This window comes from Lissotriton vulgaris, chromosome 12, assembly GCF_964263255.1.
Source record: "Lissotriton vulgaris chromosome 12, aLisVul1.2, whole genome shotgun sequence".
Lineage (NCBI taxonomy): Eukaryota > Metazoa > Chordata > Amphibia > Caudata > Salamandridae > Lissotriton > Lissotriton vulgaris.
The window spans coordinates 13,293,652-13,315,953 of NC_141700.1; positions in this window are offsets into that span (position 1 = coordinate 13,293,652).

Consider the following 22,302-nt stretch of genomic DNA (forward strand, 5'->3'; position numbering starts at 1 on the left):
GCAGGTGCATACCTAGCCCGGCCTGTGGTAGGGTGGTTAATCTCTGGTGTGGGTCTCCTAGCCCTGAGCAGGTGCATACCTAGCCCGGCCTGTGGTAGGGTGGTTAATCTCTGGTGTGGGTCTCCTAGCCCTGAGCAGGTGCATACCTAGCCCGGCCTGTGGTAGGGTGGTTAATCTCTAGTGAAGGTCTCCTGGCGCTGAGCAGGTGCATACCTAGCCCGGCCTGTGGTAGGGTGGTTAATCTCTGGTGTGGGTCTCCTAGCCCTGAGCAGGTGCATACCTAGCCCGGCCTGTGGTAGGGTGGTTAATCTCTGGTGTGGGTCTCCTAGCCCTGAGCAGGTGCATACCTAGCCCGGCCTGTGGTAGGGTGGTTAATCTCTGGTGTGGGTCTCCTAGCCCTGAGCAGGTGCATACCTAGCCCGGCCTGTGGTAGGGTGGTTAATCTCTGGTGTGGGTCTCCTAGCCCTGAGCAGGTGCATACCTAGCCCGGCCTGTGGTAGGGTGGTTAATCTCTGGTGTGGGTCTCCTAGCCCTGAGCAGGTGCATACCTAGCCTGGCCTGTGGTAGGGTGGTTAATCCCTGGTGTGGGTCTCCTGGCGCTGAGCGGGTACATACCTAGCCCGGCCTGTGGTAGGCTGGTTAATCTCTGGTGTGAGTCTCCTGGCGCTGAGCAGGTGCATACCTAGCCCGGCCTGTGGTAGGGTGGTTAATCTCTAGTGAGAGTCTCCTGGCGCTGAGCGGGTGCATACCTAGCCCGGCCTGTGGTAGGGTGGTTAATCTCTAGTGAAGGTCTCCTGGCGCTGAGCAGGTGCATACCTAGCCCGGCCTGTGGTAGGGTGGTTAATCTCTAGTGAGAGTCTCCTGGCGCTAAGCAGGTGCATACCTAGCCCGGCCTGTGGTAGGGTGGTTAATCTCTAGTGAGAGTCTCCTGGCGCTGAGCAGGTGCATACCTAGCCCGGCCTATGGTAGGTTGGTTAATCTCTAGTGAGAGTCTCCTGGCGCTGAGCGGGTGCATACCTAGCCCGGCCTGTGGTAGGGTGGTTAATCTCTAGTGACGGTCTCCTGGCGCTGAGCAGGTGCATACCTAGCCCGGCCTGTGGTAGGGTGGTTAATCTCTGGTGTGGGTCTCCTAGCCCTGAGCAGGTGCATACCTAGCCCGGCCTGTGGTAGGTTGGTTAATCTCTGGTGTGGGTCTCCTGGCGCTGAGCAGGTACTTACCTAGCCCTGCCTGTGGTAGGGTGGTTAATCTCTAGTGAGAGTCTCCTGGCGCTGAGCAGGTGCATACCTAGCCCGGCCTGTGGTAGGTTGGTTAATCTCTAGTGAGAGTCTCCTGGCGCTGAGCAGGTGCATACCTAGCCCGGCCTGTGGTAGGCTGGTTAATCTCTAGTGAGAGTCTCCTGGCGCTGAGCAGGTGCATACCTAGCCCGGCCTGTGGTAGGTTGGTTAATCTCTAGTGAGAGTCTCCTGGCGCTGAGCAGGTGCATACCTAGCCCGGCCTGTGGTAGGTTGGTTAATCTCTAGTGAGAGTCTCCTGGCGCTGAGCAGGTGCATACCTAGCCCGGCCTGTGGTAGGTTGGTTAATCTCTAGTGAGAGTCTCCTGGCGCTGAGCAGGTGCATACCTAGCCCGGCCTGTGGTAGGTTGGTTAATCTCTAGTGAGAGTCTCCTGGCGCTGAGCAGGTGCATACCTAGCCCGGCCTGTGGTAGGTTGGTTAATCTCTAGTGAGAGTCTCCTGGCACTGAGCAGGTGCATACCTAGCCCGGCCTGTGGTAGGTTGGTTAATCTCTAGTGAGAGTCTCCTGGCGCTGAGCAGGTGCATACCTAGCCCGGCCTGTGGTAGGTTGGTTAATCTCTAGTGAGAGTCTCCTGGCGCTGAGCGGGTGCATACCTAGCCCGGCCTGTGGTAGGGTGGTTAATCTCTGGTGTGGGTCTCCTGGTGCTGAGCGGGTGCATACCTAGCCCGGCCTGTGGTAGGGTGGTTAATCTCTAGTGAGAGTCTCCTGGCGCTGAGCAGGTACTTACCTAGCCCGGCCTGTGGTAGGTTGGTTAATCTCTAGTGAAGGTCTCCTGGCTCTGAGCAGGTGCTTACCTAGCCCGGCCTGTGGTAGGTTGGTTAATCTCTAGTGAGAGTCTCCTGGCGCTGAGCAGGTACTTACCTAGCCCGGCCTGTGGTAGGTTGGTTAATTGAAAAGCCAGGTCTTCAGGTTCTTGCGGAATTCATGGAGAGCGGACGAGGCTCTGATGTGCAGTGGGGGCTGTTCCAGACTCTAGTAGAGATGTAAGAGAACCCCCCTCCTCCTGATCGTGTTCTGTGTATGCGTGGGATGTGTGCAAGTAGGAGCGGAGCAGAGGTGTCTGGATGGTGGATGGACGGAGATGCAACTGCTCAGGTAGGTGTGGCCTGAGTTGTGAGGTGCCTTGAATGCGTGTGTGAGGAGCTTGAATTGAGTGCCTTTGTGTACCGGGAGCTGGTGGACTTCCCTGAGGTGCCGTGCGATGCGAGTTCTGTGTCGGAGGTTGACGGTGAGTCTGGCTGCCGAGGTATGGGTGGCTTGTAGTCTTCTAGTGAGTTGCCTGGTGATCCCGGTGTAGAGGGAGTTCCCACAGTCCATCTTGCTGGTGACTAGGGCGTGAGATGCAGTTTTTCTAGTGTTGCTTGGGAGCCATTTGAAGACATTCCTCGGCTTCTTCAGGGCATGGAAGCGGATACAGTGGCAACGGGGTCTTGTGGGGCCCTGTCCAGTTTGCTCTTGATGATTATTCCGAGGTTCCTGGTGTGGGTTCTGGGTCCTGGGTCTGGGCCCAAGTTCGGCCGGCCACCAGTTGGACTCCTGTTAGAAGGGGCGATCCTAAGGGGGACAGAATATCCTCCTGACCACCCCGAGACCCACCTCTCCCAGGAACACTGCCGAGCACTGGTGGGAGACCCCTCAGGGGAAGAGTCTCGTCTCTAGTATTGCACGCGCTGAGCTCGCACCACTCGACAAAGGGACACCACACAGTTGGTTCTGAGGAACGGTTCTTTTATCGATTAGACTATCTGGAACTTTATGATCCTCAGGTCACGTATGTACAAGCAGAACAAGGATTCATAGAGTCTCGGTAAGGTTAGGGGTAGCGGGACAGTCTCAATTGTTCAGGGTCAAAGGCAACAGCGTATCCGGCGCACAGCTCTCAATCCTCGAGCCGGGGGATACGGTAAGATCTTGGGTCCAGCCAGACCAGAATAGTCTCCGAGCCACGACCAAGTCAGCAGGGCTCGAGCAGGAATACACAGGAGGTCTTACGATCTTCGGGGAGCCGCGATCCAATCAGCAGGGCTCAGGGGTTCTCAGAGTTCAAGGGAGCCGCGACCACGTCAGCAGGGCTCAGATGGTTCAGGCAGAAGTCCGTCTCTGCCAAGGTTGAGCTGCGACGATGTCAGCAGGGCTCGCCAAGATTCAAGAGTTCAGGTAGCATGTCTTCTTCGATGTTCCGTAGAGCCACGACCACGTCAGCAGGGCTCTCTTCTTCCAGGATTCAACTGCCGATCGCTTCAGAGCACCCCTTGTTATAGGTCTGTTCTCCTTTGAAGTCCGGAGTCCTTGCAGGCAGGGGTCTTAGCGCCTGGGGGCCGTTTGTCGGGGTTTCCTTCCACCCGGCCCTTTGAACCTTTGAAGTTGGGTCTGGAGGGATCCCAGACACTCAGCATGCCTGGCGCCAACCCCCAGGGAGGCCGGAGGGGCGATCGAAACCCATCTCCCGAGAGGAGGTCAGAGGTGTGAGCAAAACTGCTCCTCCCTATCTTGCTCACGGGACTCTCTACCCCCGAGCCGGGCATGGTGCGTCTAGGGCCTAGGTCTCACTGGGGCCGAGGTCGGCCATTTTATGTACAGGGGCATGGTGACCGGAGGCCTACGGTGTGATGGGGTGTGGGGGCGTCCGGTACCGGAAGGATAGAATGTCGTGACAGGGAGGTCGTGTCCTATCTGTGGGGTCATGGAAGGAGTGGGTCAGGTAGGCCATGATAATCAGGGAACTGGTGGGTTGCACGGGTCAGGGTTGGGACGCTACTGGTCAGGGAGGCCCACGCAATGAGGCCGGGTCTAACAACTCCCATGCTGAGGAGTTCTTGCCGAAGATCACTGCTTAGAGGTGTTAGATACGAGGGGTCTTCAGTCTGAGGTAGTCAGGGGCACTTTGGGCTCTCACATTAGTAGGGTACTGTTGGACAGGCCACATGAAGGGCCGCTCTCCCCCGGCCCGACCAGGCCCGAGCCCGGTCACGCAAGTACCACACACCACCATTGCACGTCCTCCGTCCCCTCAGGGACCCCTGCCTTCGAACATATCGACCTCGTGGGCCCGATCCACTGCTGGCCCGCGCGCCCATCCGGGGCGCCATCTTGGACACTCCACCACGAGGCCGCCTGGCCCCCGATCGACCTCAACCCTGGGCCTAGCCAGGCCTCAGACATCCCGGCACCACCATCCACCCAGGAGGTGAGCGGGCTACTTGGCAAGTCAATGGGAGAAAGAGGTGTCGATGGCTCTCCCCCGCCAAGTGCCGCTCGGCCATCGCCTCCCCGGGCGCTGGCTCCACCCCCCTGCTGGGTGTCGGGACTCCCTCATCCCGGACCTCCCGACCTCCAGGTGCGAGGGTCCGGACATCAAAGAACATCAGCCCTATAACTGGGGCAGCTCCAGAGCAGGAGGGCAGTTGTATCTTGGAGTCGAGAGACGCAAAGAAGAACTCATCCTTGACGGACTACTGGCGCTGCCGTAGCTCTGCCTTGTGCACCTTCGTCTTGCCTGCTGGCGCTGCCGCAACCTTCGTAACCTTCCGATCCTTCATCGTCGTCGGGACCTGCTGGCGTGGCCGCGGACCGTTTGTAACCATCATCTCATCGGGACCTGCTGGCTCCGCCGCGGACTGTCGTTTCCTTCGTCCATCTCGGGACCTGCTGGCTCCGCCGCGGCCCGATCATCTAGAACGCCGAGCTCGAGGATTGAGAGCTATTTCCACCTTTTTGGTAACAAGACTGTCCCGCTACCCTTTTCCCAAACCAGAGACCAGAATCGAGGGGACCCCTGAGTCCAGACCTCCTTGTACCATTCCATCGTACTTAAAGAATTGCCTATAAAGTCTCGTTGAACTTTACCCTTGTGTGGTGTCCGTCTGTGGGGGGGAAGTTACTTGTCTGTACGATCGCTGGAGACGGCTCTCCCCGGAGACCTCTCCCCTTATCCTCGGCCGACCCTCCCGGTCCGTCTAACATTGGTGGCCAGCGGCGCGATCCGAATCACCGCATAATCGTACAGAGAGTAGCTCACCCCACGACGAAATCACGATGACAACTAAAGAAAGCGGAGCAACCGAGAAATTCCAGATGGAGAAATTGGACGAGTACAGCCATCGTGAACTAAAACAATTCTGCATCGAACTAGGTATCGCTACCACCGGACTAAGTACCAAAGACGATTTTAAGCATGCCCTAGAATCTTGGGCAGAAACCGGGGCTGCCGGAACCCCCGATCAAAGCATCGCAGCAAAAACCACCACGGCCCCTGAAGAGCGAAGAACGGGTCTCTCGCAAGACGAGATCCAGGAACGAGAAAAAACCCGACTACACGAGCTGGAAATGGCCCGGCTCAAAATGGACATTGAACTTAAGTTGGCCGAACAAAAAATCAACTTAGAGCACCTGCGTCTCCGAGAAGAAAGAGAGGAGAAACAGAGACAAAGGGAGCTCGAGGAAAAGAAACTGGCATATGAACACGAGCGAAAACTAGCTGAGATCGACTTACGCAAGCAGAATAAAGAAGTAGGGGTGTCCGAGCAACCCCACACCCCAGGGGCAACAGAGAAAAAGGTACACATCCCCAAGGATGTCGTTCGAGAATACTTCCGAGAGGACGACATCCAGCAATGGTTTAAGGCCTATGAAATCGCTATGACTGCACACCGGATCGATAGAAGCGATTGGGGAGCCGGTCTATGGGGGAGATTCCTCAATGAGGGCCGCGACGCCCTGCTACAGCTCCCGGACCACCAGATGACCTCCTATGACCATATGAAAGCTGCACTCCTCACTCGCTATGGCCTCACACCCGAGATGTACCGTCAGAGGTTCCGAGACTGCACCCGCATCCCGGGTACAACTTGGGTGGACTATGTAAACTACTTTAGCCGAGCCTTCGAGGGCTGGATCAAAGGAAGCAAGGTCACAACCTACGAACAACTGTTCAATCTTATGGTATGGGAGCACCTGTCGAACAATTGCTTCATTGAACTCCGCCAGCACCTCCTCGACAGCAAGTTAACGGATCCCCGGCAGCTCGCAGCCGAAGCTGACCGGTGGGAAATCACCAGAGTGGGCCGGAATGGGTCCTACGAACAGAACCGGAACAACAATGGTCAGCACCGTCCCCGAGGAGGAGGAGGGGGCCAAGGACGAGGAAGAGACAACGCCCCGGTCGCCCCCGCTACCAGCACCACCCCCCCGGCCAACCGGGGCAGCACCCCGGCGCGACCGGGATACCGAGCCAATGTTACGTGCCATCGATGCCAACGAGTCGGCCACTATGCAAACGACCCAAACTGCCCCCAGTACCAGAGCCCAAGACCCCGCCAAGTAGCCGCTGCTGCTCTGGGGGAGGAACAGATCTCAGAGGAACAAGAGGAATATGAACAGGAACATCAAGAATGGGAGCCAGCCGCCATGGCTCTAGCCTGCTTAGGGGGGAAAGACATGGTCCCGCGGGTCCCCCTACCCGCTAACACCCAGAAGTACAGCCAATGGGTGAGCATCAATGGACGCCGGGCCGAAGCCCTTCGTGACACCGGGGCCAGTGTAACAGCCGTCCGCTGTCACCTGGTGACCCCAGAACAGTATCTACCAAACATTCTCTGCCCTGTACGCTCCGCCGATTACTCGGAAAGTCTGTGCCGGATGGCCTGCGTCCCCTTCGAATGGGGAGGGGTCACCGGCATGTTGAAGGTAACGGTCCGAGACGATGCCCCCGTAGACTGCCTCCTGGGGAATGACCTTGAAAGCTCTCCGTGGGCAGCCGTAGAACGAAGAGAACACCTGGGGATGTTAGGCGTCCCGGACTGGGCGTGTGTCACCACCCGGTCCATGGCCGCCCGTGCCAACCCCCGCCCAGAGGAACCCGAATGGCCGGCGCCGCCGCCTCCGGTCGCCCCGGCCGAAACCACCGACCGTGTCGTCCCCCCAGAACCAGCTCAACCTCCAGACCTCGCTAACCTCGACCAGTGGCCTCAAGAGGGGGGGCCCACGCAAGAACAATTTCGCCAAGAACAGAAGACCTGTCCCTCCCTCGAGGGACTCCGCTAGCAAGCGCTCGCCCAAAGCGCAGGGGATACCTCCGGAACACACTGGATCTACTGGGACAATGATCTGCTGTACAGTGAGCAAAGAATCGCGGAGCTGGGGGCCAGCCGAGTACTAGTGGTGCCCCTCCGTTTTAGAGACTTTCTGCTAAACCTGGCCCACGATGTCCCCCTGGCGGGACACCTGGGTCAAGATAAAACCTACAGTCGTCTGGTGACCCACTTCTTCTGGCCCAAAATGAGGAACGATGTACACCAGCATTGCCGATCTTGCCCCACGTGCCAAGCCAGTGGAAAGAGCGGCCGCAAACTAAAAGCCCCCCTGCAACCTTTTCCCGTGGTCACCACCCCGTTCGAGAGGGTCGGGATCGACATCGTGGGGCCCCTGGACCCGCGTACAAAACAAGGCCATCGATTCATCCTGGTGCTAGTGGACCACGCCACCCGCTACCCCGAGGCTGTTCCCCTGCGAACTGTGACAGCCCCGGTAGTCGGCCGGGCTCTAATGGGGATCTTCTCCCGTGTGGGCTTCCCCCGAGAAGTCGTCAGCGACAGAGGCACGAACTTTATTTCTAAATATATGAAGTCCCTCTGGCAACAGTGCGGGGTTACCTACCGATTCACGACCCCCTATCACCCTCAAGGAAACGGACTCGTTGAGCGGTTCAACCGCACGCTCAAAGGGATGATCGGGGGGTTGGAAGAGCCCCTCCGTCGCCAGTGGGATGTGCTGCTGCCGTGCCTCCTCTTCGCATATCGAGAGGTCCCCCAGAAGTCCCTGGGCTTCAGCCCGTTTGAACTGCTGTATGGACACCCAGTACGGGGGCCGCTCAGCCTAGTCAAGGAAGGCTGGGAGATGCCCCCTCTCAAGAACCCACCAGATGTCTTCCGGTACCTCCTAACCCTCCGCAACCAGACCCGGCGGTTCAGAGAGCTGGCAAAAGCCAACCTAGAGGCCATTCAAGAGGACATAAAAAAGTGGTATGACCGGAATGCCTCCTCCATCGAATTTGAACCTGGGCAACAGGTATGGGTGATGTCCCCCACCGAACCCTGCGCCCTGCAAGACAAGTGGACGGGGCCCTTCAAAGTAGTCGAGCGCAAGGGTCCTGCCACCTATCTCATCGACATGGAATCTTCCCGGAACCCCCTCCGGGTCCTCCACGCTAACAGACTGAAGCCCCACTTTGTGCGTTCAGAACTCAGCCTCCTGATGGCCACAGACAATGGGGCTGAAGAAGACTCCGAGCCCCTCCCTGACCTCCTACGGACTCGGGAGAAAGACGGCTCCGTGGATGGGGTCCGACTCTCAGAGGCCCTCACCCGAGAGCAACGCCAGGAGTGTCGAGTCCTCCTGTCACAGTTCGCCAGCCTGTTCTCCTTCACCCCAGGTGTCACTTCCTGGTGTGTGCACGATGTGGACACGGGGGACAGCCCCCCTATCCGCCACCGGGCCTACCGCGTGCCAGATCGGGTACGGGCCTGCGTCCAGGAAGAGGTAGCAAAAATGCTCACGCTCGGGGTCATCGAGCCCTCAGACAGCCCCTGGGCCAGCCCTGTAGTACTGGTCCCCAAAGCGGCCGCCCCAGGCACCACACCTGAACTCCGGTTCTGCGTTGACTACCGGGGCTTGAATGCGGTCACCCGAACAGACGCACATCCCATCCCCCGGGCAGATGAACTAATCGACCGCATGGGAGCTGCCCGCTACCTCAGTATTTTCGACCTGACGGCGGGCTACTGGCAAATCGGCCTCACACCCCGGGCCCAAGAACGTTCTGCCTTTTCCACCCCCGATGGCCATTACCATTTCAAGGTCATGCCCTTTGGCATGAAGAATGCTCCCGCAACATTTCAGCGGCTCGTCAATCAGGTCCTGGCGGGGCTCGAAGGGTTCAGCGCCGCCTACCTAGACGACATCGCTGTATACAGCCACCATTGGCCCGAGCACCTCCACCACCTCCGAGCAGTGCTACAAGCCCTTCAGCGAGCTGGCCTCACGATCAAGGCCAGCAAATGTCAAATTGGTCAAGGGTCTGTAACCTACCTCGGACACCAGGTGGGAAGCGGCCTGGTGGCCCCTCTGCAGCTCAAAATTGCCGCCATCCAGTCCTGGCAGCCCCCCATCACCCAGACCGAGGTACGAGCCTTCCTGGGCCTCACGGGCTATTACCGAAGGTTTGTGAAAGACTATGGTACTATAGTGGGGCCCCTCACAGAACTCACGTCCAAAAATCAACCCAAGAAAGTCAACTGGACCGCAGATTGTCAAACAGCATTCGAACAATTGAAAGCCGCCATGTGTTCCGCCCCTGTGCTCCAGGCCCCCGACTACAGCAGGGAGTTCGTCGTCCAGACGGATGCCTCCGACCATGGCATTGGGGCAGTCCTGTCTCAAGTGAACACCGAAGGCCTTGATCAGCCAGTGGCCTTCATCAGCAGACGACTCCTACCACGAGAACAACGCTGGAGCACCATAGAGAGGGAGGCCTTCGCTGTGGTATGGGCCCTCAAGAAGCTCCGGCCCTACCTCTTTGGCACACACTTTCGGGTGCAGACCGACCACCGACCCCTGCAGTGGCTGATGCAGATGCGGGGGGAAAACCCGAAGTTACTACGTTGGTCCATCTCCCTACAAGGGATGGACTTCACTGTTGAACACCGGCCTGGGCCAGATCACGCCAACGCGGATGGCCTGTCCCGGTTTTTCCGCCTCGACGAGGAGAGTCCCCAAGAGGATGGGTAACTCTCCCCGCCTTCAGCTGGGGGGGACGCATGTTGGACAGGCCACATGAAGGGCCGCTCTCCCCCGGCCCGACCAGGCCCGAGCCCGGTCACCCAAGTACCACACACCACCATTGCACGTCCTCCATCCCCTCAGGGACCCCTGCCTTCGAACATATCGACCTCGTGGGCCCGATCCACTGCTGGCCCGCGCGCCCGTCCGGGGCGCCATCTTGGACACTCCACCACGAGGCCGCCTGGCCCCCGATCGACCTCAACCCTGGGCCTAGCCAGGCCTCAGACATCCCGGCACCACCATCCACCCAGGAGGTGAGCGGGCTACTTGGCAAGTCAATGGGAGAAAGAGGTGTCGATGGCTCTCCCCCGCCAAGTGCCGCTCGGCCATCGCCTCCCCGGGCGCTGGCTCCACCCCCCTGCTGGGTGTCGGGACTCCCTCATCCCGGACCTCCCGACCTCCAGGTGCGAGGGTCCGGACATCAAAGAACATCAGCCCTATAACTGGGGCAGCTCCAGAGCAGGAGGGCAGTTGTATCTTGGAGTCGAGAGACGCAAAGAAGAACTCATCCTTGACGGACTACTGGCGCTGCCGTAGCTCTGCCTTGTGCACCTTCGTCTTGCCTGCTGGCGCTGCCGCAACCTTCGTAACCTTCCGATCCTTCATCGTCGTCGGGACCTGCTGGCGTGGCCGCGGACCGTTTGTAACCATCATCTCATCGGGACCTGCTGGCTCCGCCGCGGACCGTCGTTTCCTTCGTCCATCTCGGGACCTGCTGGCTCCGCCGCGGCCCGATCATCTAGAACGCCGAGCTCGAGGATTGAGAGCTATTTCCACCTTTTTGGTAACAAGACTGTCCCGCTACCCTTTTCCCAAACCAGAGACCAGAATCGAGGGGACCCCTGAGTCCAGACCTCCTTGTACCATTCCATCGTACTTAAAGAATTGCCTATAAAGTCTCGTTGAACTTTACCCTTGTGTGGTGTCCGTCTGTGGGGGGGAAGTTACTTGTCTGTACGATCGCTGGAGACGGCTCTCCCCGGAGACCTCTCCCCTTATCCTCGGCCGACCCTCCCGGTCCGTCTAACAGGTACTGAGTGCACAGGTCTTGTGCGAGGAGAGTCTGGGAAAGCAGGACCTATTGAGGATGAGGGGGTTTCACGCTAGGGCTCCTAGGGCCCAGAATCTTCTTGGACATGAGAGGCCCTTGAGTGCAAGGCTTTTTTTGTCCTTAGAGGTGAGAGGTCGATGGTACATATAGGGCCTGCTTACAAAATGCCTCCGCACTTGTGGCGGAGGCCCCACAGTCGCAGGGGAGTCTCTGCACAACTGTGGGGCCTCACCACGAATGCAGGGACTCTCCCACTAGTGCAGAGACGCCACGAGTGCGGACACTCCCCCACAACATTTGGGCCTCTGCCACGAGTGGATTGACTCCCACACAACTGTGGGGTGTGCGCCACAAGTGCGAAGACTCCCCCCATGATTGCAGGGCCTCTGCCATGAGGGCGGAGACTCTCCCACGACTGTGGGGCCTCTGCCACGAGTGTGGAGACTCCTGCATGACTGCGGGGCCTCTGCCACTAGTGTGGAGACTCTCCCATGACTGCGGGGCCTCCACCAGGAGTGCAGAGACTCTCCCCATGAATCTGGGGCCTCTGCCACGAGTGCAGAGACTCCTCCATGACGGTGGGGCCTCTGCCATGTGTGGAGACTCTCCCATGACTGCGGAGCCTCTGCCATGAGTGTAGAGACTCTATCATGACTGCGTGGCCTCATCCACGAGTGCGGAGACTCTCCCATGACTGCGTGGCCTCCACCAGGAGTGCAGAGACTCTCCCCCTGAATCTGGGGCCTCTGCCATGAGTGCGGAGACTCTTCCATGACTGCGGGGCCTCTGGCACGAGTGCGGAGACTCTCCTATGACTGCGGGGCCTCTGCCATGAGTGCGGAGACTCTTCCATGACTGCGGGGCCTCTGCCACGAGTGCGGAGACTCTCCTATGACTGCGGGTCCTCTGCCACGAGTGCGGAGACTCTCCTATAACTGCGGGGCCTCTGCCACGAGTGCGGAGACTCTTCCATGACTGCGGGGCCTCTGCCACGAGTGCGGAGACTCTCCTATGACTGCGGGTCCTCTGCCACGAGTGCGGAGACTCTCCTATGACTGCGGGGCCTCTGCCACGAGTGCGGAGACTCTTCCATGACTGCGGGGCCTCTGCCACAAGTGCGGAGACTCTCTCATGACTGCGGGGCCTCTGCCACGAGTGCAGAGACTCTCCTATGACTGCGGGCCTCTACCACGAGTGTGGAGACTCTCCCAAGACTGCGTGGCCTCATCCACGAGTGCAGAGACTCTCCCATGACTGCGTGGCCTCCACCAGGAGTGCAGAGACTCTCCCATGACTGCGTGGCCTCCACCAGGAGTGCAGAGACTCTCCCCATGAATCTGGGGCCTCTGCCACGAGTGCTCAGGCTCCCGCACAACTGTGGGGCCTCTGCCACGAGTGTGGAGACTCTCCCATGACTGCGGAGCCCCCGCCATGAGTGTAGAGACTCTCTCATGACTGCGTGGCCTCATCCACGAGTGCGGAGACTCTCCCATGACTGCGTGGCCTCCACCAGGAGTGCAGAGACTCTCCCCATGAATCTGGGGCCTCTGCCATGAGTGCGGAGACTCTTCCATGACTGCGGGGCCTCTGCCACGACTGCAAAGACTCTCCTATGACTGCGGGGCCTCTGCCACGAGTGCGGAGACTCTCCCATGACTGCGTGGCCTCCACCAGGAGTGCAGAGACTCTCCCCATGAATCTGGGGCCTCTGCCACGAGTGCGAAGACTCTCTCATGACTGCGTGGCCTCATCCACGAGTGCGGAGACTCTCCCATGACTGCGTGGCCTCCACCAGGAGTGCAGAGACTCTCCCCATGAATCTGGGGCCTCTGCCATGAGTGCGGAGACTCTTCCATGACTGCGGGGCCTCTGCCACGAGTGCGAAGACTCTCCCATGACTGCGTGGCCTCCACTAGGAGTGCAGAGACTCTCCCCATGAATCTGGGGCCTCTACCACGAGTGTGGAGACTCTCCCAAGACTGCGTGGCCTCATCCACGAGTGCAGAGACTCTCCCATGACTGTGTGGCCTCCACCAGGAGTGCAGAGACTCTCCCCATAAATCTGGGGCCTCTGCCACGAGTGCTCAGGCTCCCGCACAACTGTGGGGCCTCTGCCACGAATGTGGAGACTCTCCCATGACTGCGGAGCCCCCGCCATGAGTGTAGAGACTCTCTCATGACTGCGTGGCCTCATCCACGAGTGCGGAGACTCTCCCATGACTGCGTGGCCTCCACCAGGAGTGCAGAGACTCTCCCCATGAATCTGGGGCCTCTGCCATGAGTGCGGAGACTCTTCCATGACTGCGGGGCCTCTGCCACGAGTGCGAAGACTCTCCTATGACTGCGGGGCCTCTGCCACGAGTGCGGAGACTCTTCCATGACTGCGGGGCCTCTGCCACGAGTGCGGAGACTCTCCTATGACTGCGGGTCCTCTGCCACGAGTGCGGAGACTCTCTGTTGGACTTGGCCCTTAGGGCAGGTTCACCCCTAGACTTTTTGCCTTATGTGTGACCCTGTGTCAGTGATTTTTGGGTCTCTGCGCACTTTCCCCTGAGTCCCAGAGTGAAAGTGCGTGCGTGAAGTATGGCTGGCCTGCCCTCCCATAGGAATGCATGGGGAATGTGTGTGTCCCTAGTAGTTCCTGATGCGTGGGGTGTACAGGTTCGAATCTGATATGTGCGAACTCGTGAGAGTGAATGCTTCGCAATGGTGTGTGTTGCATGAGTGTGTCATATCTAGAAGTGCCACTTCTAGGAGTTGGCATATTAATATAAAATGTGTCTGGCGTGTGATTGGCTGGAGCTGGCTGGCATGCCAGGCTCCAGGAAGTCTGGATGGGCTGGGTTTTCCCCACACAATGCTGGCTCCGCCCCCCTGTGGTGTGACTGATGTCCCTAGCCCTGCCAGTGAAAGAAAGGGGTGGTTGGGCCATCAAGGGTACTCAAGAACCAGCTGCAACTGGTTTCTCCCCCACCCTGCACCTTAGACAAAGGAATGAGGTGTATAAAAATGGGGCTGTGTCCCCACAGAGGTGGTTCTCTTCCAGGATCCTGAGGGGGCTGTTGCTGCTGCTGCTGGGCCAGAGGACCGCCACTTGGGGTGTCTCCCTGCCTGGAGACCCAGTGTGCTGGCTCTGGGCCCAGCCTTGCCCCCCTGGAAGGACTTGTGCTGGACTCTGTTGTCCCTAGCGCTGGTGAGCGCTTCCTGATTTTCCTAGCGCCTGGGAGCGCTTCGTTTTGCTTATAGCGCTGAGCGCGCTTTATTGCGACCCCCTAGCGCTTGGGAGCGCTGTCGTTTTCGGCCGGTGCCCACCCGGCGTGTGCCCGCTTGATTGGCCGATTTTGAAGTCCCCTGGCGAGTGCCCACCTCGCCAGGGACCTGGCCGCCATAACGAGTGCCACCTCGTTTTGTTTATTGAAGAAGCCGGAGCCCACCCGGCATTGCCCAGAATCGTGAAGTCTCCCTCGGGCCGCCGCTCTGCCTACGGCGACCCGGAAGTCCCGCCTCCATTCCCCCCAGCGCCGAGCTGCTATTGGTTGCAGCGCGACCCGGAAGCCAGGCAAAGCCCGGGAAGACGGGGGCGGGCCTGCTCGTGCTCCGGGCTCCACGGAGAAGGGAAGCCCAGAGCAGAAAGGAAGCGTGCTGGTTCTCCCCCCGCGGGGCTCTCCCGAGGAAGAGAGCCCCGCCCGCTGCCACTACCAGCACCCGGCCCCCAGAAGCAGGACCGGGTGGAGAAGAGACCGCCACCGAGAGGAGCTGCCTCGTGAGTCCCGGTGAGTGGGGCTTCGCCTTGGGGGCATTGGTGTCTCGAGAGTCCGCCGAGTGGGACTCCAACAAAGAGGGGCAGTCTTTCTTTGAGCCACGAGGGCTCCAGAAGGGGGCATAGTTTGTTTTGAGCCCTGAAGGCTCCACCAGTGGCCGCATTTTTACAGAGTCCAAGGGGCTCTTGGGGCATTTGTTCTACAGAGCCTGCGAGGCTCCACAGCACCCAAGGGCATTGTTGGTTCTAGAGCCCTGAGAGAGGCTCAAAGGTGCCACGTTCGTGTTTAAGAGCCCAGCAAGGCTCAAGGGGCACATCTTCATTTCAGAGCCCTGAGAGGCTCCCTCCTTGCCCACATTGTTTTGGCCAGAGCCTGCGAGGCTCCAGCGGTGGCCCAACTCTGTTACACAGCTGCCCAGCACTTCGTGGGCAGCTGCCACGTTTAGGCCCTGACATTGGGACACAGGGACTGCCACAGGTGGTGGCTAATGTGAGTTTTGCGCTATTGTGTCCTACACCTCTGAATGAATGTTATGCATTGCATCATGTGTTCTGTTTTTACACCCCTACAGGTATTGTGATACATAGGTGGTTGTTTTCTCCCTAGTGCAGGTGGTGCTAGTGAGACCCTGGTTACCAGTGATTACTGGTTGTGTGCTATTTTGTGCTATATTCTATGTACTAAGTGCTATTTCTGAAAGTGCTACTTCTGATTCCTGACAGTGGTCCAGGTGGCCCTGTCTTGTAAATATCCCCTGTAAATTCTGCCCGTGCCTCTGGCACATTGTAAAGTGTGTGTTTTATCTAATGTGTTTTGGTGTAATACAAAGGCTATTTTTATATAACCTTGTGTGGAGTTTCCTTTGTGGTGGGCCTTGGGTGTTGTTGCTGGGGTGCGTGCGCAAATACTTAACTCATATCGCCTCCAAGTTTAGCCTTGACTGCTCGCGCCACGTTACCTAGAGGGCGAGTGGGGGTTGCCTTGGTGTGTAACTCCCTTGCCCTGACACTTAGAACTGGCGATCCCTGACTGACCTCGACGCGAGTCTTGGCCGGCCAGGGTCCCGGGTCTAACATTGGCGGCAAGCGGTGAGGATGAGAATTTGTGTTTGCGTTGTACCACAGTGGCGACAGGCCACATTACAAAACTCTGCATTTTAGATGACCACATTTTAGGGGATATTATTGTTTTTGAAGTTCCATTACTTTCTCCTCCTGAAGGTATCATTGTGCAATTGTGTCCAGTACATTTGTTCCCCTGCCCCGCGCCCAGAGTTTGGTACCTGTGTCACATGTGGTCAGGTTGAGGAATCAGGGGTGGTAGAAACTGCCTTACCAGTCCGAGGGGGGGGTTGTGTGTGAATGAATGGTGTGTGGCACTAGGCAAGTGAGTGTGAGTTCTCTGGGAGAGGGAACTTGCTGAACCTTTGTGAATTGGGTACTCCTGTGTTAGCTCAGACCCCTAGGTTCCCTGTGTGATCTTGTCTCTAGAACGTCCTGCCAAGATGGAGCTTGTGTTTGATCTCAGTGATCTAGTTTGGTATAATACGCAGGAGTTGGAAGGGTTCTGTAGAGAGAGAGACATAGGGGTGGATAGGTCAGATACTAAGTACGAACTTAGGAGCTACCTGGTCCGATGGTGTAAGGAACAAAGGGATCTTGAGCGCAGTGAGGAAAGGGCCCGGGCCTCACACCAGGAGGGTGGTGGGTCTGTGGGGAGCCCTGAAGATTCAGAAGAGGAGGAAGAAAATGATAGCACAGGGACGCCAGCAGATAGTGAGGACCCCATAGATAGGGAGTCCCTTGCTGGGTCCAGCGCAGGAGGCAGCGCCTCATCCCTTTCCCTGTCCCCAGAGGAGCTGGAAGATAGGAGGAGAGAAAGGGAGCACCAGCTGGCCTTAGAGAAGCTCAGGTTAGAGCATGCCCAGGCTATGGCGCAGCTGGAGCTTAAGAAGCAACAGCTAGAGACTGAGAGGGTCTTAGCGCAGGAAAGGATGGAGGAGGCTGAGAGGGCCTCCACCAGAGGCAAAGTAGCTCTGGAGGGTAGACTATCCCCTGCGCGCAGTGTTGATTGTCTGGATTCCCCAGGGAGGGTTGAGTCCAGTGGTGGCAGCTATTTAGACTTCAGTGCAGACAGTCCCCTACCCCGTGCCCAACGTATGGTCCCTTGTTCCCAAGAGGAGGAGTTAAGGTTAAAGTTCAGGGGCAGTAGGAAACCGCCTCAACAGAAGTGGGGGTTTTTTGTGGATGACTGTTCTGATGCAATGTGGGATTGGCTGGCGGCTAGCTCGGATGAGGAGAGGGACGGAGTACTGGATATGTTCCTCAAAGAGCAGTTGCTCAGTGTTGTTTGTCCAGAGTTGCGCCAGCACCTGTTGAAGTCTGAGCACTTTAGTCCTTGGGCGCTTGCTGAGGAAGCAGAGCGCTGGGAAAGTGCTAGAGGTTCTCTAGAGTCATTGGTGAGTGACTCCAAAAGTAGTGGTTCAGGTATCCTCCAGCCCAGCGTGGTGGAGGAGGCTCAGTGTAGCCCAGCTAGGTCCCAGGATAGCGAGGAGAGTGTAGGGGCTCACTGCCTGGCTCAGTGGAGCAGGAGTGAGGGGGAGACCGAGGTTCCCCAGACGCCCGAAGCCCTGCCTCAGGACTTGGATGGTTTCTGTAGGGAACACCAGGTTGGGGACCTAGGCTGTCCTGTTAGTCCACTTGAGGAAGATCTCTTAGTGAGTAGAGGACCTGGAGCGTCTGTAACCAGAGCTCCTGTGGTTCTAGAGGCTGGCAGTACCGCTCCGGTAGGGAGGGTACAGGAGTCCAGCGTGAGGAGTGATTGGGGGATGAGTTTCCCAGTGGATGCACCAGTGGACCAGGGACTAGCCAGTGGGGCTAGATCTTCTTGGGGGGACCCGGGTGGCGCCACTTCTGGTCTGGGGGATCGTCACGCACTGTCAGGTGGACAGAGGGCGGGAGATCTGCGCCAGACAGACAGTCACACAACATATGTCTCATTTGTTAGCCTCAGGGGGATGGAGTGTAAGTCCCCAGAAGTCCTGGAGTGCCAGGCAATTGTTCCACCAAAGGTTTTAGACCAGAGGTTGGAAGGCCAGGTTCAGGATCAGCCTGACCTGAAGGGTAGGATGACTGTAACTAGTGTCCTGACCGGTTCTTCTTCCAGAGGAACTTCTCCAGGTGGGAGAGGGCAGACCTCTGGAAGGGGGTGCAGAGGGTGGGAGAGCCCCCCTCTGACCCCGGTGCAACCTGAGGGGTTAAACCCTGGGTTGGAGTGGCGTTGTAAGGGTACCCCTCGCAGAGGGAGGAGGAACCCTAGAAGAAGAGGTAGGGGGAGGAGAGCCTTCCCTGAGACTCCTGGTCCGCCTGAGGTTGTAGACCAAAGGCTGGTGAACCAGTGGCAGTCTAGTCCTGTCTTGCAGACAGGGAGAGTGGAGAATGGATACTATGTGCCAGGGGTTACTACCCCCCGCTCTGCGAATTGGCAAGGACCGGTGGCACCTGGGTGGCCCAGGGCCTGGTCCTGGTCCTGGCCGCGGACAGCTTGGGAGTACCAGTGGGGTAGCCCAGTTGGTCCAGACAGTGGTTTGAGAAGGAACCCTAGGGGTTCACCGTGGCATAGAACAGGAGGGTGTCCCGGCAGTGGCGGGCCTGCGTCCGTGTTCTATCGCCCCAAGCAGGGAAGTCCATCACGGTGGTGATTGTTCTCCCCTGCGTTTTGGCTGGAAGGGGGTTGTGTTGGACTTGGCCCTTAGGGCAGGTTCACCCCTAGACTTTTTGCCTTATGTGTGACCCTGTGTCAGTGATTTTTGGGTCTCTGCGCACTTTCCCCTGAGTCCCAGAGTGAAAGTGCGTGCGTGAAGTATGGCTGGCCTGCCCTCCCATAGGAATGCATGGGGAATGTGTGTGTCCCTAGTAGTTCCTGATGCGTGGGGTGTACAGGTTCGAATCTGATATGTGCGAACTCGTGAGAGTGAATGCTTCGCAATGGTGTGTGTTGCATGAGTGTGTCATATCTAGAAGTGCCACTTCTAGGAGTTGGCATATTAATATAAAATGTGTCTGGCGTGTGATTGGCTGGAGCTGGCTGGCATGCCAGGCTCCAGGAAGTCTGGATGGGCTGGGTTTTCCCCACACAATGCTGGCTCCGCCCCCCTGTGGTGTGACTGATGTCCCTAGCCCTGCCAGTGAAAGAAAGGGGTGGTTGGGCCATCAAGGGTACTCAAGAACCAGCTGCAACTGGTTTCTCCCCCACCCTGCACCTTAGACAAAGGAATGAGGTGTATAAAAATGGGGCTGTGTCCCCACAGAGGTGGTTCTCTTCCAGGATCCTGAGGGGGCTGTTGCTGCTGCTGCTGGGCCAGAGGACCGCCACTTGGGGTGTCTCCCTGCCTGGAGACCCAGTGTGCTGGCTCTGGGCCCAGCCTTGCCCCCCTGGAAGGACTTGTGCTGGACTCTGTTGTCCCTAGCGCTGGTGAGCGCTTCCTGATTTTCCTAGCGCCTGGGAGCGCTTCGTTTTGCTTATAGCGCTGAGCGCGCTTTATTGCGACCCCCTAGCGCTTGGGAGCGCTGTCGTTTTCGGCCGGTGCCCACCCGGCGTGTGCCCGCTTGATTGGCCGATTTTGAAGTCCCCTGGCGAGTGCCCACCTCGCCAGGGACCTGGCCGCCATAACGAGTGCCACCTCGTTTTGTTTATTGAAGAAGCCGGAGCCCACCCGGCATTGCCCAGAATCGTGAAGTCTCCCTCGGGCCGCCGCTCTGCCTACGGCGACCCGGAAGTCCCGCCTCCATTCCCCCCAGCGCCGAGCTGCTATTGGTTGCAGCGCGACCCGGAAGCCAGGCAAAGCCCGGGAAGACGGGGGCGGGCCTGCTCGTGCTCCGGGCTCCACGGAGAAGGGAAGCCCAGAGCAGAAAGGAAGCGTGCTGGTTCTCCCCCCGCGGGGCTCTCCCGAGGAAGAGAGCCCCGCCCGCTGCCACTACCAGCACCCGGCCCCCAGAAGCAGGACCGGGTGGAGAAGAGACCGCCACCGAGAGGAGCTGCCTCGTGAGTCCCGGTGAGTGGGGCTTCGCCTTGGGGGCATTGGTGTCTCGAGAGTCCGCCGAGTGGGACTCCAACAAAGAGGGGCAGTCTTTCTTTGAGCCACGAGGGCTCCAGAAGGGGGCATAGTTTGTTTTGAGCCCTGAAGGCTCCACCAGTGGCCGCATTTTTACAGAGTCCAAGGGGCTCTTGGGGCATTTGTTCTACAGAGCCTGCGAGGCTCCACAGCACCCAAGGGCATTGTTGGTTCTAGAGCCCTGAGAGAGGCTCAAAGGTGCCACGTTCGTGTTTAAGAGCCCAGCAAGGCTCAAGGGGCACATCTTCATTTCAGAGCCCTGAGAGGCTCCCTCCTTGCCCACATTGTTTTGGCCAGAGCCTGCGAGGCTCCAGCGGTGGCCCAACTCTGTTACACAGCTGCCCAGCACTTCGTGGGCAGCTGCCACGTTTAGGCCCTGACATTGGGACACAGGGACTGCCACAGGTGGTGGCTAATGTGAGTTTTGCGCTATTGTGTCCTACACCTCTGAATGAATGTTATGCATTGCATCATGTGTTCTGTTTTTACACCCCTACAGGTATTGTGATACATAGGTGGTTGTTTTCTCCCTAGTGCAGGTGGTGCTAGTGAGACCCTGGTTACCAGTGATTACTGGTTGTGTGCTATTTTGTGCTATATTCTATGTACTAAGTGCTATTTCTGAAAGTGCTACTTCTGATTCCTGACAGTGGTCCAGGTGGCCCTGTCTTGTAAATATCCCCTGTAAATTCTGCCCGTGCCTCTGGCACATTGTAAAGTGTGTGTTTTATCTAATGTGTTTTGGTGTAATACAAAGGCTATTTTTATATAACCTTGTGTGGAGTTTCCTTTGTGGTGGGCCTTGGGTGTTGTTGCTGGGGTGCGTGCGCAAATACTTAACTCATATCGCCTCCAAGTTTAGCCTTGACTGCTCGCGCCACGTTACCTAGAGGGCGAGTGGGGGTTGCCTTGGTGTGTAACTCCCTTGCCCTGACACTTAGAACTGGCGATCCCTGACTGACCTCGACGCGAGTCTTGGCCGGCCAGGGTCCCGGGTCTAACACTCTCCTATAACTGCGGGGCCTCTGCCACGAGTGCGGAGACTCTTCCATGACTGCGGGGCCTCTGCCACGAGTGCGGAGACTCTCCTATGACTGCGGGTCCTCTGCCACGAGTGCGGAGACTCTCCTATGACTGCGGGGCCTCTGCACGAGTGCGGAGACTCTTCCATGACTGCGGGGCCTCTGCCACGAGTGCAGAGACTCTCTCATGACTGCGGGGCCTCTGCCACGAGTGCAGAGACTCTCCTATGACTGCGGGCCTCTACCACGAGTGTGGAGACTCTCCCAAGACTGCGTGGCCTCATCCACGAGTGCGGAGACTCTCCCATGACTGCGTGGCCTCCACCAGGAGTGCAGAGACTCTCCCCATGAATCTGGGGCCTCTGCCACGAGTGCTCAGGCTCCCGCACAACTGTGGGGCCTCTGCCACTAGTGTGGAGACTCTCTCACGACTGTGGGGTCACTGCTACGAGTGCAGAGACTCTCCAATGACTGCGGGGCCGCCGCCACGAGTGCAGAGACTCCCCCCACGACTGTAGGGTCACTGCCACGAGTGCAGAGACTCTCCAATGACTGCGGGGTCACTGCCACGAGTGTGGAGACTCTCCAATGACTGAGGGGCCTCTGCCACGAGTGTGGAGACTCTCCCATGACTGCGGGGCCTCTGCCACGAGTGCCGAGACTCTCCCATGACTCTCCCATGACTGCGTGGCCTCCACTAGGAGTGCAGAGACTCTCCCCATGAATCTGGGGCCTCTGCCACGAGTGTGGAGACTCTCCGATGACTGCGGGGCCTCTGCCACGAGTGCCGAGACTCTCCCATGACTCTCCCATGACTGCGTGGCCTCCACTAGGAGTGCAGAGACTCTCCCCATGAATCTGGGGCCTCTGCCACGAGTGTGGAGACTCTCCCATGACTGCAGGGCCTCTGCCACGAGTGCGGAGACTCTCCCATGACTGCGGGGCCTCTGCCACGAGTGCCGAGACTCTCCCATGACTCTCCCATGACTGCGTGGCCTCCACTAGGAGTGCAGAGACTCTCCCCATGAATCTGGGGCCTCTGCCACGAGTGTGGAGACTCTCCAATGACTGCGGGGCCTCTGCCACGAGTGCGGAGACTCTCCCATGACTGCGGGGCCTCTGCCACGAGTGTGGAGACTCTCCAATGACTGCGGGGCCTCTGCCACGAGTGCAGAGACTCTCCCATGACTGCGGGGCCTCTGCCACGAGTGCCGAGACTCTC